Below are 7,355 nucleotides of genomic sequence, written 5' to 3'. Positions count from 1 at the left end.
CATGTCTGTGGCCGGAGCTATTCACGAAAGCGCCTCGCGCACTTGGTCGGATTTTTGGTCCAACTTGCACCATTTTTGGCCCATATTTGCCCCATAGCTCCGCCGGTATCCAAGATATGGCCACACTTTCTTCTGGCCATGGGTAGATGGCACTTGTGGCTAGATTTCTTCCATGCACCACTAATCGCTACCATGTCTGTGGCCGGAGCTATTCACGAAAGCGCCTCGCGCACTTGGTCGGATTTTTGGTCCACCTGGCACCATTGTTGGCCCGTATTTGCCCCATAGCTCCGCCGGTATCCAAGATATGGCCACACTTTCTTCTGGCCATGGGTAGATGGCACTTGTGGCTAGATTTCTTCCATGCACCACTAATCGCTACCATGTCTGTGGCCGGAGCTATTCGACGAACAACCATCGCATTTACCTAGGTACTTTTTCGGATTTTTGGTCCAACTTGCACCATTTTTGGCCCATATTTGCCCCATAGCTCCGCCGGTATCCAAGATATGGCCACACTTTCTTCTGGCCATGGGTAGATGGCACTTGTGGCTAGATTTCTTCCATGCACCACTAATCGCTACCATGTCTGTGGCCGGAGCTATTCACGAAAGCGCCTCGCGAACTTGGTCGGATTTTTGGTCCAACTTGCACCATTTTTGGCCCATATTTGCCCCATAGCTCCGCCGGTATCCAAGATATGGCCACACTTTCTTCTGGCCATGGGTAGATGGCACTTGTGGCTAGATTTCTTCCATGCACCACTAATCGCTACCATGTCTGTGGCCGGAGCTATTCACGAAAGCGCCTCGCGCACTTGGTCGGATTTTTGGTCCAACTTGCACCATTTTTGGCCCATATTTGCCCCATAGCTCCGCCGGTATCCAAGATATGGCCACACTTTCTTCTGGCCATGGGTAGATGGCACTTGTGGCTAGATTTCTTCCATGCACCACTAATCGCTACCATGTCTGTGGCCGGAGCTATTCGACGAACAACCATCGCATTTACCTAGGTACTTTTTCGGATTTTTGGTCCAACTTGCACCATTTTTGGCCCATATTTGCCCCATAGCTCCGCCGGTATCCAAGATATGGCCACACTTTCTTCTGGCCATGGGTAGATGGCACTTGTGGCTAGATTTCTTCCATGCACCACTAATCGCTACCATGTCTGTGGCCGGAGCTATTCACGAAAGCGCCTCGCGCACTTGGTCGGATTTTTGGTCCAACTTGCACCATTTTTGGCCCATATTTGCCCCATAGCTCCGCCGGTATCCAAGATATGGCCACACTTTCTTCTGGCCATGGGTAGATGGCACTTGTGGCTAGATTTCTTCCATGCACCACTAATCGCTACCATGTCTGTGGCCGGAGCTATTCACGAAAGCGCCTCGCGCACTTGGTCGGATTTTTGGTCCAACTTCACCATTTTTGGCCCATATTTGCACCATAGCTCCGCCGGTATCCAAGATATGGCCACACTTTCTTCTGGCCATGGCTAGATGGCACTTGTGGCTAGATTTCTTCCATGCACCACTAATCGCTACCATGTCTGTGGCCGGAGCTATTCACGAAAGCGCCTCGCGCACTTGGTCGGATTTTTGGTCCAACTTGCACCATTTTTGGCCCATATTTGCCCCATAGCTCCGCCGGTATCCAAGATATGGCCACACTTTCTTCTGGCCATGGGTAGATGGCACTTGTGGCTAGATTTCTTCCATGCACCACTAATCGCTACCATGTCTGTGGCCGGAGCTATTCACGAAAGCGCCTCGCGCACTTGGTCGGATTTTTGGTCCACCTGGCACCATTGTTGGCCCGTATTTGCCCCATAGCTCCGCCGGTATCCAAGATATGGCCACACTTTCTTCTGGCCATGGGTAGATGGCACTTGTGGCTAGATTTCTTCCATGCACCACTAATCGCTACCATGTCTGTGGCCGGAGCTATTCACGAAAGCGCCTCGCGAACTTGGTCGGATTTTTGGTCCAACTTGCACCATTTTTGGCCCATATTTGCCCCATAGCTCCGCCGGTATCCAAGATATGGCCACACTTTCTTCTGGCCATGGGTAGATGGCACTTGTGGCTAGATTTCTTCCATGCACCACTAATCGCTACCATGTCTGTGGCCGGAGCTATTCACGAAAGCGCCTCGCGCACTTGGTCGGATTTTTGGTCCAACTTGCACCATTTTTGGCCCATATTTGCCCCATAGCTCCGCCGGTATCCAAGATATGGCCACACTTTCTTCTGGCCATGGGTAGATGGCACTTGTGGCTAGATTTCTTCCATGCACCACTAATCGCTACCATGTCTGTGGCCGGAGCTATTCGACGAACAACCATCGCATTTACCTAGGTACTTTTTCGGATTTTTGGTCCAACTTGCACCATTTTTGGCCCATATTTGCCCCATAGCTCCGCCGGTATCCAAGATATGGCCACACTTTCTTCTGGCCATGGGTAGATGGCACTTGTGGCTAGATTTCTTCCATGCACCACTAATCGCTACCATGTCTGTGGCCGGAGCTATTCACGAAAGCGCCTCGCGCACTTGGTCGGATTTTTGGTCCACCTGGCACCATTGTTGGCCCGTATTTGCCCCATAGCTCCGCCGGTATCCAAGATATGGCCACACTTTGTTCTGGCCATGGGTAGATGGCACTTGTGGCTAGATTTCTTCCATGCACCACTAATCGCTACCATGTCTGTGGCCGGAGCTATTCGACGAACAACCATCGCATTTACCTAGGTACTTTTTCGGATTTTTGGTCCAACTTGCACCATTTTTGGCCCATATTTGCCCCATAGCTCCGCCGGTATCCAAGATATGGCCACACTTTCTTCTGGCCATGGGTAGATGGCACTTGTGGCTAGATTTCTTCCATGCACCACTAATCGCTACCATGTCTGTGGCCGGAGCTATTCACGAAAGCGCCTCGCGCACTTGGTCGGATTTTTGGTCCAACTTGCACCATTTTTGGCCCATATTTGCCCCATAGCTCCGCCGGTATCCAAGATATGGCCACACTTTCTTCTGGCCATGGGTAGATGGCACTTGTGGCTAGATTTCTTCCATGCACCACTAATCGCTACCATGTCTGTGGCCGGAGCTATTCGACGAACAACCATCGCATTTACCTAGGTACTTTTTCGGATTTTTGGTCCAACTTGCACCATTTTTGGCCCATATTTGCCCCATAGCTCCGCCGGTATCCAAGATATGGCCACACTTTCTTCTGGCCATGGGTAGATGGCACTTGTGGCTAGATTTCTTCCATGCACCACTAATCGCTACCATGTCTGTGGCCGGAGCTATTCGACGAACAACCATCGCATTTACCTAGGTACTTTTTCGGATTTTTGGTCCAACTTGCACCATTTTTGGCCCATATTTGCCCCATAGCTCCGCCGGTATCCAAGATATGGCCACACTTTCTTCTGGCCATGGGTAGATGGCACTTGTGGCTAGATTTCTTCCATGCACCACTAATCGCTACCATGTCTGTGGCCGGAGCTATTCACGAAAGCGCCTCGCGCACTTGGTCGGATTTTTGGTCCACCTGGCACCATTGTTGGCCCATATTTGCCCCATAGCTCCGCCGGTATCCAAGATATGGCCACACTTTCTTCTGGCCATGGGTAGATGGCACTTGTGGCTAGATTTCTTCCATGCACCACTAATCGCTACCATGTCTGTGGCCGGAGCTATTCGACGAACAACCATCGCATTTACCTAGGTACTTTTTCGGATTTTTGGTCCAACTAGCACCATTTTTGGCCCATATTTGCCCCATAGCTTCGCCGGTATCCAAGATATGGCCACACTTTCTTCTGGCCATGGGTAGATGGCACTTGTGGCTAGATTTCTTCCATGCACCACTAATCGCTACCATGTCTGTGGCCGGAGCTATTCACGAAAGCGCCTTGCGCACTTGGTCGGATTTTTGGTCCACCTGGCACCATTTTTGGCCCATATTTGTCCCATAGCTCCGCCGGTATCCAAGATATGGCCACACTTTCTTCTGGCCATGGGTAGATGGCACTTGTGGCTAGATTTCTTCCATGCACCACTAATCGCTACCATGTCTGTGGCCGGAGCTATTCGACGAACAACCATCGCATTTACCTAGGTACTTTATCGGATTTTTGGTCCAACTTGCACCATTTTTGGCCCATATTTGCCCCATAGCTCCGCCGGTATCCAAGATATGGCCACACTTTCTTCTGGCCATGGGTAGATGGCACTTGTGGCTAGATTTCTTCCATGCACCACTAATCGCTACCATGTCTGTGGCCGGAGCTATTCACGAAAGCGCCTCGCGCACTTGGTCGGATTTTTGGTCCACCTGGCACCATTGTTGGCCCATATTTGCCCCATAGCTCCGCCGGTATCCAAGATATGGCCACACTTTCTTCTGGCCATGGGTAGATGGCACTTGTGGCTAGATTTCTTCCATGCACCACTAATCGCTACCATGTCTGTGGCCGGAGCTATTCGACGAACAACCATCGCATTTACCTAGGTACTTTTTCGGATTTTTGGTCCAACTAGCACCATTTTTGGCCCATATTTGCCCCATAGCTTCGCCGGTATCCAAGATATGGCCACACTTTCTTCTGGCCATGGGTAGATGGCACTTGTGGCTAGATTTCTTCCATGCACCACTAATCGCTACCATGTCTGTGGCCGGAGCTATTCACGAAAGCGCCTTGCGCACTTGGTCGGATTTTTGGTCCACCTGGCACCATTTTTGGCCCATATTTGTCCCATAGCTCCGCCGGTATCCAAGATATGGCCACACTTTCTTCTGGCCATGGGTAGATGGCACTTGTGGCTAGATTTCTTCCATGCACCACTAATCGCTACCATGTCTGTGGCCGGAGCTATTCGACGAACAACCATCGCATTCACCTTCTCGTTGCACTTCTTCGGGAATTTGGTGCAACCAAGTTTTCACTATAACTTGGTCATTTTCCGTCCATCGGACATGCGGTTTTGGGTGTCGATACTTGACACCGCACGCTACAATATGTTCCTCCACGACCATGTGGTCCGATGCTTCCAACAGGAGCTATTCGAGGATTACCGATTTTTCACCATTAAAAATGCTCAATTTTGCACCAACTTTTGCCTATAACTCAGGCTGTATCGATCGGATCTTCAATCTTGAAAAAGTTTTGGATAGGTGGCATCAAATGCTACATTTCGTTCTTCCACGTCAACTTTGTCCGATGTCTAGCAAAAAAGTTATTCGCGAACCAAGTCCAGAACCCATGCAATGGCTGCCCACATTGCATACATCACGGCGGTTAACTCTCGTTACTCTATACCGAGGACTTGGTACATTTTCAGGCATTCGTTGCTACTTCTCGGTTCATGATATTCGTTTACGGTCTTCACTAGGGCATTTGGTGCTCCTTATCGGTTCATGATATTCGTTTACGGTCTTCACTAGGGCATTTGGTGCTCCTTATCGGTTCATGATATTCGTTTACGGTCTTCACTAGGGCATTTGGTGCTCCTTATCGGTTCATGATATTCGTTTACGGTCTTCACTAGGGCATTTGGTGCTCCTTATCGGTTCATGATATTCGTTTACGGTCTTCACTAGGGCATTTGGTGCTCCTTATCGGTTCATGATATTCGTTTACGGTCTTCACTAGGGCATTTGGTGCTCCTTCTCGGTTCATGATATTCGTTTACGGTCTTCACTAGGGCATTTGGTGCTCCTTATCGGTTCATGATATTCGTTTACGGTCTTCACTAGGGCATTTGGTGCTCCTTCTCGGTTCATGATATTCGTTTACGGTCTTCACTAGGGCATTTGGTACTGGGCTTCCCACTTTCTACTGATCGATCCATACTCACTTGCGTGCACCTAGCCTAGGAAGGTTTCCTATGGCTTCCCATCTTTCTACTGATCGATCCATACTCACTTGCGTGCACCTAGCCTAGGAAGGTTTCCTATGGCTTCCCATCTTTCTACTGATCGATCCATACTCACTTGCGTGCACCTAGCCTAGGAAGGTTTCCTATGGCTTCCCATCTTTCTACTGATCGATCCATACTCACTTGCGTGCACCTAGCCTAGGAAGGTTTCCTATGGCTTCCCATCTTTCTACTGATCGATCCATACTCACTTGCGTGCACCTAGCCTAGGAAGGTTTCCTATGGCTTCCCATCTTTCTACTGATCGATCCATACTCACTTGCGTGCACCTAGCCTAGGAAGGTTTCCTATGGCTTCCCATCTTTCTACTGATCGATCCATACTCACTTGCGTGCACCTAGCCTAGGAAGGTTTCCTTGGGCTTCCCATCTTTCTACTGATCGATCCATACTCACTTGCGTGCACCTAGCCTAGGAAGGTTTCCTATGGCTTCCCATCTTTCTACTGATCGATCCATACTCACTTGCGTGCACCTAGCCTAGGAAGGTTTCCCTTTGGTACCGACTTCCATCTACGCACTCGATATAACCTAGGTACTTGGTACCGATGATGGTTAACACTCAAGCATTTCTTGCATCCTGCGTGCAAGGTACCAATTTTCACTTCTTAGGTACGTTTATGGGCCCGCATTTATCCAATATCGCTCCGATGGCCTTTCGCATTATTTCATCCGATAGCCCTTGCCAAAAGCTACCAAAAGTTCCTCCACGGCCATGTGCTCCGACGCTTAGTTTAGGAAATATTCGAAAAAATTCATCTTAGGAAAAATTTTCTTATTGGAAAATCACCTTAAATCGATGGCCATTTTTTGGGCAAAAACTTTAACGTCTTCCCGACTTTGAGGGAATTGCGAATTTTAGGCACCCAGAGAAAATCTTTTACTTTAAGGGGGCGGCCGCGAAGTTGCCCAAAGTCTCGGACACAAAAATTCTCAAGTTCCCCACTCTAGTAAAGCGCCCTATGAGTATCTCCTGGCCCGCGAGCTCTGCGAGCGGGCCAGCTTCGGCGATTTTTGCCTTTTCGCCTAGGCGGTTCTTCTACGAAATTGGTCCACAGCTTTTGCTCAGAAAGCTAGCATTTGTTGCAACAGTTAGGTACTTGGTACCACATTTTGGTATCCATTTGGGCATTTGTGGCAACTACTCGGTACTTTGGCCCACATTTCGCTCTACTCGGGCTTCTATGGTGGTACTTGTCGGTACTTCTGGCCAACTTAGGCCAATTGGGTGCAACTTGTGGGTACTCTGTGGGTACTTTAGGGCGTATTGTGTCTTTCGGGTGAACCTTCGCTATACTTCATGGGTACTGATGGCCAACTTAGGAACATTCAGTGCAACCTTTGGGCCTAAGGAAATTTGTCCAACTCTTTGGACTTAGAAAATTTTCTGGACTTAGAAAA

Source organism: Anopheles funestus (assembly GCF_943734845.2).
Source record: "Anopheles funestus chromosome X unlocalized genomic scaffold, idAnoFuneDA-416_04 X_unloc_21, whole genome shotgun sequence".
In the NCBI taxonomy this organism is placed as follows: domain Eukaryota; kingdom Metazoa; phylum Arthropoda; class Insecta; order Diptera; family Culicidae; genus Anopheles; species Anopheles funestus.
Note: the sequence above shows the minus strand (reverse complement) of the source record.